The sequence below is a fragment of the Bubalus kerabau genome, chromosome 3 (assembly GCF_029407905.1).
Source record: "Bubalus kerabau isolate K-KA32 ecotype Philippines breed swamp buffalo chromosome 3, PCC_UOA_SB_1v2, whole genome shotgun sequence".
Classification (NCBI taxonomy): domain Eukaryota; kingdom Metazoa; phylum Chordata; class Mammalia; order Artiodactyla; family Bovidae; genus Bubalus; species Bubalus kerabau.
The window spans coordinates 142,338,384-142,352,300 of NC_073626.1; positions in this window are offsets into that span (position 1 = coordinate 142,338,384).

Below are 13,917 nucleotides of genomic sequence, written 5' to 3' on the forward strand. Positions count from 1 at the left end.
AAGTTATCATAGCTTTTTGCAACATTGAATACTATCTAATTTGAATCCCTTTAGAAAGCCATCTGTAGTATTTTGAGTTTTGGCTGTTTCAAAATGGACTTTCTTTTTCGACAGGTACTTGATAGAGAAAAACTCAATATTTAAGCACACAATCTATGTCTGTTGTGAAAAGAAGTAAAGTAATAAACTGTCACATAAAAGTTTTCTCCCTTTTTAAATTTAAATTAAACTGGCTTCAGCTATTTAATTTCCTCAATCAAAAAAATTAAATTGTAATATGTTACAGTATAAGGTACTTTCTATTGTTGCTTTTTTGGAGAATGAGAATAGAAATGATTTTTAATTTTAAAGATTGAAAAGATTTAATAACTAGATGAATTATATTTTTAAATTCCCATTAATTTATTTTCAAATGAGGAAAACCCATAACTTTGAGAAACTGATTATTATGGGGAAAAAACCTTGATTTGCAATTGTACCCAAATATGAAAGCCTACATTTTGTAAGCATAAAGATTACATTCTCTTCAAAAGATTTGCAGTTCTCATAGGCCCATAACTTAGAGAATGAGAGGATTGTAATTTGAAAAATTACAGATTTCATTGTTTTTTTGATGTGTGAAACCTATAAACAAATATCAAGAGATTGTATTCCAAGACTGAAAATCCCTTGTTTAGTTTTATAAGGGACAGTGCCCTGTGTGGCTTATAACCCTGACTTAAAAGAAAAATGCAGAGTAATGCAAAAGACACTCTAATCATTGCATCTAATTACAAAGAAGAATAACTCTGTAAAAAATGTAAGTATCCTTGGGCAGGCATGTGGTCTGGTGGTCAGAGCATGGGATTTCAAGTCAGTAGTCTAAATTTCTATTTTAAACACCAGTTCTAAATGTCTCCATGATTTTGGGAATGACATTAACTTTATTTTTAAATACAAATTTGAGATTTGTGCTTGACAATTACAAAGTAGCTTTTAATCCTCTATCAGAGGTATAAGTCTAATCCTGTAGAAAAATTGACAGGTGTTTTCATGACTTCTTGGTGGTAAAAAACTCACTTGACAAAAAGAAAGGTCAGGTAAATATAAATGAATTCAGAATTTTTTTCTTTACCATTTGCCAGTAGCATTGCTATACCCATGTGCTATTTCAAAGTTAGCTCAGGTCATTATTTAACAATCAACCTACTGATAATGGGGGTATTTTGTATAGTTTTCCTCCAAATTGCTCCTTTGTTTTTGAGGAAATGGTAGTCCTCAGTGGAGCCAACACTGCTCTTTTTATACTAATTGTTATTGTCACTCTAAGGAACCTGTACTCCACAGTGAGGAGTCTGCTTTGTATTTTTGTTTATGTGTAGCGTTTTTTAAGTGTTCCTCCAAGTGTAGTAAGTACAGATAAATTACCATGTAAGTTTTATTTAAATTACTGATAGATTTCTAGGGATAAATGTAGGTAAGTAATTCAAATTCTAACACACCTCTATAAATCAATTACCACAGTAATTTTCACTGGGAATAATTAACATGTGAATTCAAGGAATGTGACCTGACTTACAGAGTTGTTCTATTTCTTTCTGTTTCTATTTCTTTTCTGTTTTAAAGACAGAGTTTGAGTACTTTGTGGATTTTTTTGAGTATGATAATATTCTTCTATACTTTTTAGTCCTAAGTTTAGCTAAAGATTATGCTTAATTGTTTGTGAATCCACCCAGTCTAATTTGCTAATAGTCAATGTACAAATTAGAAACAAAGAGCCAAATCAGATATATCGTGGAGTCCTGCTACAGCAGGCAGGGAGGTTGCAAAACATGTGGCCAAAATCTCAACCCCAACAAGAACTTTCAGTGCCTAATCTATTGCACACTTTCCAGGCAAATGGTGATCTTTAAAAACAGCAATTTATCAAGATAATGCCTCATGAAAGGAAATGGAAACCATTATAAGGCAAAGTAAAACAGCTTAAGGACAGATCTTGTTTTATGTTTCTCTGATTAGAAATGCAGTGTAAGAATGCCTTGCTAAAGTACTTAAAGCACTATTAAATGGTCCAAATCTCAGGTAAGAAATCATGGAGTCAAAGGATCAAATCCCAACAGGGTCAATTTGGTCTCCTGGTATTATACAGGAGGAAAATTAGAATTGAGCTTTCCTTAAATTTGTCCTCTAGGGGAGATCTCAGAATGGAATCCTTGTGTGGTGGTTTGCAGTAGCTCTAATAGCTTCATGGAGTGCCTGTAGGTTCCAACTGAACTTATGTTAAATAAAAAAGGGAGAAATCCAACTTCTTAAGTTCATAAAATTAAAGTTATACCTATTAAAAAAAAAAAAACTCAAACAAGTAGGGAAATAATAGTACTATCTATGCAAAATACCAAAATTTAGTCCTGTAATAAGTCCACCAAAGTCCACTTCTCAATTCCCTACTTGGGTTGTTCAATGCATCTTACATTCAAAAATAATAGCAAGAAAGGGAAGATTCTTTGAAATTTGTCTTTAGTTATAAAACACTAAATTTCTCCTTTTTAAATCAAACTCTGAGTCTATGGGTTCCCAAATCAACCCCACTTTACTTCCCCATCGCCTAAAGATACAGTGGAAATAAGTTGAAAACAACAACATTTCCTATACATGTGATGCTGCACCTCTGAAAAGGGAAAAAAGAAAAAAAAATTTTAAACCATTGGATAAAAGTCTACCATAACAGAGTTAGATACAATAGGTCAATTTCTAGTATTGAAAATACAGGACTTTGACCTTCATTCCTCAAATATCCTTCATATCCAAAAAATAATGTTGGGAAGACATTTTTCTAAGTACCAATTATAATGATAAACTGTAATTCTTGACTAGTTTAGCTGACACTTGAACTTTCTCCAAGAGTTCAGATTTCCTCCCATTAGTACATTTTACCCAGTATTACAATGTAATTTTTGCATTCCAATCCTAAATCTGCTAGAGTACTTTATATGGATATGGGACATTTGGCCTGGTGTAACAGAGCCAGAAACCTGGTTGAAAACTTTGGAAAAAGAGAGAGTCCCTCTGCTGTCCCAATATATAACTCATCCTATAAAACTCAAGTTTTATTTCTGACATAGCAAAGCTGTCTCTAAAAGGTTACCATGGAATCAGAAATAATCATTTAACAATGGATTTATATCATTTTCATCTTGAGTTTATTTTAAACTGAAGTGTGCTATGAACAATTCTTACGTGGGATTGCTAATTACAAAACAGACTTTTAATGACGGTAACTGGGAACCTATAAAAATGGCAACGTGTATTAATCGCCATTAAAATACCACATTCTTATTGTTGGGTTAGACTTTTGAAATGGTATCAAATACAGTTTTACTGACTTTTACAATCATTATTTATCATGATAAAATAACTAACAGTTTTTCATGATAGAATTTTATAACAGAAGTAATTACTGTTTAGGATTAGGTTCAACTGTGAGACACAGAAACCCCAAATTATCAGGTTTAAATAAGAGAAAAATTTCTCTCTCTTATAAAATCCAGAAAGCAGTTCAGGGCTGGTATTATGGATGCACATTCAGACTCAGGCGCTTCATACCATCCTCAATATTCACTTTCCAAGTGATTCAAGGTGATTGCTCTACCTCATTATTACATTCATGGTCCAAGTGCTGCTACTGCTAAGTCGCTTCAGTCGTGTCCAACTCTGTGTGACCCCATAGACGGCAGCCCACCAGGCTCCCCCGTCCCTGGGATTCTCCAGGCAAAAACACTGGAGTGGGTTGCCATTTCCTTCTCCAATGCATGAAAGTCAAAAGTGAAAGTGAAGTCGCTGAGTCGTGTCCGACTCTTCGCGACCACATGGACTGCAGCCTACCAGGCTCCTCCGTCCATGGGATTTTCCAGGCAAGAGTACTGGAGTGGGGTGCCATTGCCCTCTCCAGCAGTCTAGCAGCCATGGTCCAGGTAGTAGGAGACAAAAAGGGAGCATGTTCTACCCAGACCACTGCATTGTCATTTTTATGACTAGTACATGATTCTATGGTGTATCAGGTATGACTAGCACAGATTCTATAGTGTAATTAGCAACTTCATAATTTTCAATTCTTTCATCATTACGTTTAATTATACATTTCTTATGTTAGATGATAATTTTTAGGAACAGCTAAAATAATGACTCACAGCAAAGCAATCTTGAGAAAGAAGAACAAAGTTGTAGGCATCATGTGTCCTTATTTCAAACTATATTACAAAGCTATAGTAATAAAAACAATATGATATTGGCATAAAAACAGACACATAGATCAATGGAACAGAACAAGCTCAGAAATAAATCCATGCATCAGTTAATTAATGATGAAGAAGCCAACAATATATAATGGGGAAATAATGATCTTTTCAACAAATGATGTTGGGAAAACTGAATAGTCACATGCAAAAGAATGAAAGTGGACCACTATCTTACACCATACACAAAAACCAACTCAAAATGTATTGAAGACTTGAACACAAGATCTGAACCACAAAGCTCCTAAAGAAAACACAGGCAGTAAGTTCCTTAACATCAGTCTTTATGATATTTTGTTTGGATTTGACAGTAAAAGCAAAGGCAACAAAAGCAAATACAAGTAAGTGGGACTATATCAAACTAAAAAGCTTCTGCTCAGCAAAGGACACCATCAACAAAATCAAAAGGCAACCTACTGTGTGGAAGAAAATATTTGCAAAACATTTTTCTGACAAGGGCTCAAAAGACAAAATATATAAAGAACTCACACAACTCAATAGCAAATAAATTCATTTGAAAAGTGGATCTGAATGAACATTATTCCAAAGAAGACAAACAGATGGCCAACTCGAACATAAAAACATGCTTAACATGACTAATGATCAAGGAAATGGAAATGAAAACCACAATGAGATATCACACTTGTTAGAATAACTATTATCAAAAAGATAAGAAATAATAAGTGTTGGGGAAGATATGGAGAAAAGGGAACCCTTGTGTACTGCTGGTAGGAATGTAAATTAGTGCAGCCATTATGGAAAGCAGTATAGTGGTATCTCCAAAAACTAAAAACAGAACTACCATATGATCTAGCAACTCCACTTCTGTGTATTTATCTTAAGGAAATGAAAGCACTCACTCAAGAAAGATACACACACCTCCATATTCATTGCATCATTGTTTACAACAGCCAAGATATATGGAAAGAAAGTGAAAAGTGAAAGTGAAGTCGCTCAGTTGTGTCCGACTCTTTGCGACCCCATGGACTGTAGCCCACCAGGCTCCTCCCTCCATGGGATTCTCCAGGCAAGAGTACTGGAGTGGGGTGCCATTGCCTTCTCCAGGGGATCTTCCCAACCCAAGGATTGAACCCAGGTCTCCCGCATTCCAGGCAGACGCTTTAACCTCTGAGCCACCAACCTAAATATTCATCGATAGATGAATGCATAAAAAATGTGATATATGTAATATTCTATTATACAAATATATATGTATGAATATTATTCAACCATAAAAAAGAAAGTCTGCCATATATAGCAACATGAATGAACCTTGAGGTCATTATGCTAAGTAAGTGAGACAGAGAAAAACTAATATCTTACTTGTATGTAGAATCTAAAAAAAAACGTTAAACTCGTAGATACAGGGAACAGATTGGTGGTTGCCAGAGGTGGGGGGGATGTGGATGGATGAAATGGGTGAAAGTGGTCAAAAGGTACAAAATTCTCATTATAAAGTAAATAAGTCCTGGGAATGTAATATATAGCATGGTGACTATAGTTAAGAATACTGTAATGTATATCTGAAAGCTGCTAAGACAGTAGAACTTAAAAGTTTTCATTATGAGAAAAAAAAATTTAACTGTGTGGTGATAGATGTTAACTAAACTTATTGTGGTGGTCATTTTATAATATATACAAATTGCTTTCCTGGTGGCTCAGACAGTTAACAATCTACCTGCAATGCGGGAGACCTGGGTTCAATCCCTGGGTGGGGAAGATCCCCTGGAGGAGGGCATGGCAACCCACTCCAGAGTTCTTGCCTGGAGAACCCTATGGACAGAGGAGCCTGGCAGGTTACAGTCTATGGGGTCGCAAAGAGTCAGACATGACTGAGCGACCAAGCACACACAAATATTGAAGCATTATGTTGTATACCTGAAACTAATAAAGTTATATATCAACTATGTCTTAATGAAAAAACAAATTTGAATGTGCTTAATCAATTTGTCTGTTTTATTGTTTGCTGCACACTATGAGATTAATATAATCCTATATACATATGGTAACATTTATTATATCTAATAGCTATTTATGCTAAATTTAAAACATGTGTCATGTCATAGCTCCTAAAATCCAGGGTAATGAAGTCAGATGTGGACTCTTCTAGACTGCCTCTTCCAGTTACCAGCTAAGTAGCCTTGGGCAGTTTTCCAACTCAAATCTCAGTTTCTCTCCTATAAAGTAGATATTAGAAAACCTACCTCAAAGGGTTTTTATAGGAGTAAATCAACTAATGGCATGTGTATGTAAAATTAGAGCATAGCATCAGACACATAGTATGTGCACAAAAATGATTAATTCCCTCACTATTTTTAGGAAGCAGAGCCAGAGTTGTGGCTTTTTAAAATTTTACCTTGCCTAAGAAGGACCTTGGGAGTTGTTAAAATGGAGATTCCTGGGCCATGTCTCCTCAATCTGTGAATCCTCAGTTTGGAGAAGAAAAGCAACAAGAGTGCAAATGGTTCTTAGGTCCCCTCTTGAAAAAAATATAAAGGTTCAGGTGATAAGGGCACCAGGTGGTAGATGTGGGGACAATTGGTCTCTAATCTAGTTTGGCTTTCTAACAGACTTAACACATGGTTTAAGGCAATGTATTTTCCTTTCTCTCCTTCTTTTAGCCATTTGTAAAATGTGGATAATAATTACTTCTTCCTGAGAAAATACTAAATGAGAACTTTGAGATCAGATCTATTGCTTTTATCCCAGGTGAAGCCTTTGTAAATAGTGACTAAGAAAAGGGGAATTAACGTTTAAAAAGGAATAAAACCAGAAGAAAATGTGTTTGGTAAAGGGCATAAAATTATGTTTGGAATGAGGCGGGAGATGAAGAAACAAACTGAAAAGTGACTGGAGACAAGCAGCAGAAACATGGGGCAAATCAGCAACAAATACCAAGTCTTGTATGTTTCTTTGGGGAATTGGGAAATGAATAGCTACACTCTCAGAGAAGGGAAGGAGTTAAGAGGAAAAGTGACAAAAGAACAGAGAGAAAAGGAATGAACACACAGGGGAGGAAAACTGAAGGTCCAATGCAAGAAAAGGCAGGCAAAGTGGTTCTGGAATTTATATCTTGCCTAATTGTTCCCTTAAGATCCATGAGAAAAGAGAATTCTGCTGAAGGGAAAGAACTAAGCAGAATTTCTGAAGGCAAGAGCACAGAACCCATAACCTAAAGGCCAATTTGTAGTTGGGAGATTTTTCTTTTAAGCCAGCAAATACCCACACAAGGATTTCATTGAAGGAAATTTGATTACGAAGTCACTAGGGATGATTTAAGGCTTTTTCATTGACTCAGATGCCAGGATGGAAGACTGAATTTCAGAATAGACCAATTTGAAATAAACTATAAAAAGTATTTGGGAGGGAAAAAAAAACTTCTGGCTATTAATGCTGTTTAAATAGGATATAGAGTTTTTAAATGAATATTATTTATAATAAACTGATGGGAAGGAATCAGTTTGGTTAAATATTTTGAAAAACATTGAATATGGAAAGAAAAATTATATAAAAATGTAATAGAACATCTATAACAAGGTAATCTGAGTTGTTAGTTTGCGCTTGTCCTCTTCGTATTTCCCTATATTATTCTCTCCCTCCATTTCAAGCAGACAGCTATGCTTTAGATTCCCTTTGTCAGGGGAGTTTTGTAGCTGGTTTAGTTTAAAACCAAAAGTTGCTCTTTCCATCTTTTGTAAAAGCCAAGATTCATCAAGATATTACGTTAGGAATGCCATCAGAGAGGGGAGAAAGGGCAGCCAGAAAGAGAGGTTATCAACTATACCAGCTGAGTTTTGAAATGTTCTAAAGGACTTTGATGGTTGAAAAGGAATGCAGTACTTAACATCTGTTGCACTTTCAATAGCATCCAATGTATTCAAGTCATAAGTATAAAACTAGTTTTTCTTAAGACTTGAAACACAACTGAGAAATCTGATAAATTCACTTTATTTAAATCTGCGGATTTTTTAAAATTATAAATTATCTCATATTTATAAAAGAATGTGTGCATATATGTGTGTATACACACATACAATGAGACATAAAATAATATACATGGCTCAAAGAATAATAAAATACATATGCATGGAGCCACAACCCAGCTCAAGGAAAAGATTATCACCCTTGAAGCTTTTTGAACCTCTCCCTGATCAACTCCTCTTCCCCTACCATCTCTTCCAGAAACAACTACCTATTTTCTGTTTATAATCCCCTCACTTTCCATAACAGTTTTATCTACAAATGAGTGTGTATATGCTGAAATCATATTGTTTAGTTTTATGTTTTTGAACATAGATGACAGTATGCTTTATCTGTGATTTGCTTTTTTTCTTTATTTCAATTAATTTATTTTTAAATTGAAGAATAATTGCTTTATAGAATTGTGTTGGTATGATTTGCTTTTTTACTCAACACTATATTTCTGAGATTTATTTTAGTTATTCCCACTCATTTTCACTGCTGTATAATATTCCATAATTTGAAAAACCAATAATTTACATATCCATTTGCTGTCAATGGACATTGGGTTGTTTTCAGTTGTTCTTCTGTTTTATTTTGATATTATGATCAAGGCTACTATGAACATTCTTGAAACATATCTCTTAGTATATACATGTAAGAACCTTTCTAGGATAAATACCTAGGAATAGAATCATTGAGTTGTGAGGTCTGTCAAATTGTGTCTCAAAGGATTCCACCACTTTGCATTCCCTTAAGCAAAGAGATCTTCATCTTTCTAATACTTGATATGGTCAGACTTTTTCATCATTATCAATACTGTGGGACATAAAAATATATTATAAATCACTTTTATTCATTCTTTGCTTAATGTTCAATTAATTCATAAGTTCAACAGATTATGATTCCTTAAAAAGATAACTCCTCATTTACAAAAAAATTAAGTCTTTTAAACCATATTAACACATTTAAGATATCTGATTATCTGAGCTACTTTACCCAACTGACAAGGCAGACAAACAATTCAACAGGCAAAACCTAAGATTTATAACTATTAAAAATCTAATGAATTAATAACAAGACAGACTCTATAGCCCAGGGAACTATACTCAATATTTTGTGATAACCTATATGGGAAAAGAATCTGAAAAGAAAAAAAAAAATATATATATATATATATGAATCACCTTGCTGTATACCTGAAACTAACACAACATTGTAAATCAACTATACTTCAATGAAAATGAATCACAATCAAAAAATCTAATGAATTAAACTCATGCATGTGTTAAATTAGGGCTCTCAAACATTCAAGCACAATTCTTATTCTTTTTACAGTTGAAATTAACACCTTAGGTCTAACATCTAAATCAGAAAAGTTAAGAAGGTTAGATGTTAGACCTAAGGTGCTAATTTCAACTGTAAAAAGAATAAGAATTGTGCTTGAATGTTTGAGAGCCCTAATTTAACACATGCATGAGTTTAATTCATTAGATTTTATGACAGTGATTCATTTTCATTGAAGTATAGTTGATTTACAATGTTGTGTTAGTTTCAGGTATACAGCAAGGTGATTCATTCATATATATATATATATATATATATATAACTCTAGTACTTTGGCCACCTCATGTGAAGAGCTGACTCATTGGAAAAGACTCTGATGCTGGGAGGGATTGGGGGCAGGAGGAGAAGGGGACGACAGAGGATGAGATGGCTGGATGGCATCACTGATTCAATGGACGTGAGTCTGAGTGAACTCCGGGAGTCTGTGATGGACAGGGTGGCCTGGCATGCTATGATTCATGGGGTCACAAAGAGTCGCAAAGAGTCGGACACGACTGAGCGACTGAATTGAACTGAACTGAACTATGTAGTATATATTTTCACTCACAGGCAGACCAGATAAGAGATTGCAAACTGCTATATGGATCAGTGCATTGGGATACTCCAATGTTCCAATGTTCACTCCAGTGTTCACTGCAGCACTATTTATAATAGCCAAGACAGAAGCAATCTGAATGTCCATCAACAAATGAATAGATAAAGATATAGTATATATAGTTAAATATTATTCAGCCATAAAAAAGAATGAAATAATGCCATTTGTAGCAACATGAATGGACCTAGAGATAAACATACTAAGAGAAGTAAGTCCAACAGAGAAAGATAAATATCATAAGATGTCAATCATATGTGTAATCTAAAACAATGATGGAGAAGGCAATGGCACCCCACTCCAGTACTCTTGCCTGGAAAATCCCATGGACGGAGGAGCCTGGAAGGCTGCAGTCCATGGGGTTGCTAAGAGTCGGGCACGGCAGAGCGACTTCACTTTCACTTTTCACTTTCATGCATTGGAGAAAGAAATGGCAACCCACTCCAATGTACTTGCCTGGAGAATCCCAGGGACGGGGGAGCCTGGTGGGCTGCCATCTATGGGGTCGCATACAAATGAATTTATTTATAAAACAGAAACAGAATCACAGACATAGAAAACAAACTTATTTTTACCAAAGGAAATGGGGAGGAGGAGATAAACTAGGAGTTTGGGATTAACATAAACACACTACTATATATAAAATATGTAAGCAACAAGGACCTGCTGTATAGCACATGGAACTATATTCAATGCCTTCAAATAAACTATAATGGAAAAGAATATGAAAAAGAGTGTATATATATTATATATATATATATACACATATACATATACCTGAATCACTTTGCTGTATGCCAGAAACTAATACAACATTGTAAATCAACTTATAAGTCAATAAGTAAATAAATAAAACCCTTAAGGAGAAAAAGAAATATTCCTAACTTTCCACAATTTACTGCACAAAAGCCAAGTCAAATTTTAGAAATTACTACTTGTTTTGGCCAACATAAAATTTTAGATGAAGGCCACCTTTCTTCTCAGGCTGTGACTTGTGGACAGCATCTTTGTTCCTCCAGTCCCATACATAAAGTCCAGAAGGATGGAGGTAGTTCATAATTTTTGAATGACAATTTGAGAAACTGATGAAGGTATATATACCCTCACCCCAGAAAAATGCACATGGTCTTTTTGTTTGTTTGGTTTCAGAGATTCACAGATTCCCTGAAGTCAACCATGGGCCCAGCTTTAAAATCCCAGGTTGAAATAGCAGTTATTAGAGATGGTTTAAAAGTTTCCTTTTTGTTCACCTTTATATTTTCCAAGATGAAAATGGATTATTTGTGTAAAACACACAAATGTTTTCTAGAAAATCACTTCATGTCATATGATAGTTAAAAGATCTTGCAAAATCAATTCATTTTGTGGTAAACTTGTCGAAGACTGACAGACTTTGAATTAGAAATGTTTGTCATATAAGGCACTCAGTTTTCTCATCTGGAAAATGGAGTAATTAATATTAATTAGTCATATGTTATATGTTAATACTTGAAAAATTCTGATAATTGTGATTTATCTCTGCTGCATTGGAAAAGTCTCTGTTATTTAGGTTGCAGTTCCCTTTCCTCTTGAAGCAGATAGAATGCCACAGCTGTTTCTTCAGCTATTCTGTTTTCTGTGAAGGAACACCTGCTTAGAATGTACCTAAGGAGTTATTTCTTTGTTTTTTGATAATTAAAGCACTGCCGTGGTGATGACTGACATCTGGATTCGCTTTTAAAGACTTCACTGTGTTTTTCTGGCTCCTGGGAGATTCATGAACCATAATGCATTAGATGGAAATGCGTTGATGTGCTTCATTTTGCAACAGCAATTTTACTCTTGCTTTGTTACTTCCCCACTGCAATGAGTGAGAGCTGCCACTCTGTTACTGCTGCTAAGAGATTAAGGGAAATAAGTTGAGCTCCAGAAATTTAATATGCCATATAATGCCTGATTTATTTTGATTCTGGCTTTGACAGAATTGATGAACTCACCTGAGACTGCTTTGCAGAATCAGTATCCAGGGATTAAATTTTCTTTATAAACTGGTTCTGAAAGAATTTCTTTGGGGGACATGAAAGCCTAAATTCTCTTAACTATTTCCAAGAGCTACAGAGAAAAACATTTGACAAAAGTATTCTAATATTATATGTAATTTCCTCAAAAGCTATATTCCTCAATCTCCAATTATAGTTCACCAAACTTTTCTGGGATATACTTTCCAGAATTATGTACTTTTATTTAAGGTGATACACTACTGCCTCTTCCTTGACATTCTGCTTAACCTGCTACTCAAAGGAAGCAATACTAATGATGAAATATGTATCAGTTAAGGCTCACTGTGGCAAGTAACATATGCTAATTCTTACTGAATGAGCAGAAAGGAAGTTTAACTGGCCCAATGAGGAAGTCAGGGTACTACATACTTCTGCCGCAACAAACACTAAAAGCAACTGCTGCCACTCCCACTCCCACCAAAGTGACTTCTGCCCTAGGAATTTAGCCTAACAAGCACTGCCATCCCCAAATGTCAGATGCCTTTATCAGCAAATTGATTTCCAAACAGAATCTTGGCTTCCTCAAAGCTGCTAACTTCCAAATCAAAGTCTATGTAGGTGTGCTGAATGTTGAAGCTTAGGTCACATGTCTGTCCCTTTACTATGAGAGTCTGGAAATTTCATTTTCAGAGCTTACCTTGGGGAAGCAGCACTTTAACATTAAGATTGGAAATTTCTCAAACATAAAAAATATATTCAAAATATCTTGGGAAGCTATAAAATATAAAAATAGAAGATAATTAATATTGTTGAGAATATTTGCTAAGTGTCAGATACTTTAAATACATTATTCCCCAGGTGGCTCAGCGATAAAGAATCTGCCAGCAATACAGGAGACCCAGGTTTGATGCCTGGGTTGGGAAGATCCCAAGGAAGAGAAATGGCAATCTACTCCAGTATTCTTGCTGGGAAAATCCCATGGAAAGAGGAGTCTGGTGGAGTACAGTCCATAGGGTTGCAAAGAGTCAGACACGACTGAGCACAGAAAGTTTACATTATTTAATCCACAACAAAATAGGTATTTAAACCCTGTTTTAATAATGGGAAAACTGAAGCTCAGAGAAGTTGTTATCAGCCCAGATCATTTTGTTGGTGAAATGAAGAACATAAATTTATGTCCAAGTTTCTTTCTTTCAGTAATTTTCCCTGTCTCACAATGTATCTCTGATTTCCATTTCACAACTTCTAACTCAGATGTAGGCAGTGGTGTACTAACTGGGGCAGAGGGGAGAGAGGAAACTATCAGCTCTGAGAGCATGTAATATGGGATGCATTAGCTGAAAGAAAAATTTAAAGACAATAATCAGATCAGATCAGATCAGTCGCTCAGTCGCGTTCGACAATAATAAAACCAACTAAAAATAGGTCTACTTTTTTATTACCATTGTCATTATGTGACAGCAGCTCTCAAGAATGTCAGCAATAAAATATTACTTCTTGCTGAGGTTAACCATTCCCTACTCCGTTATTCATCAGTATATATATAAGAAGACTTCAACCGAATTTGAAGTTTTTTTTAAAAGAGGAGGATGTTTAGAACTTGTCACCCAAGTGGCATAAACAGTTTCATGTTCCTAGAGTAGACCATAAAAGGGACATTTAACACATGATATATCTAAGTACCTATCTTTCAACATTATTTCAAAAAAGATAAGTTCTAATTTTCATTTTTGGAGTATATCTCGCTCAAGTTAGGCAATGTGAGCGG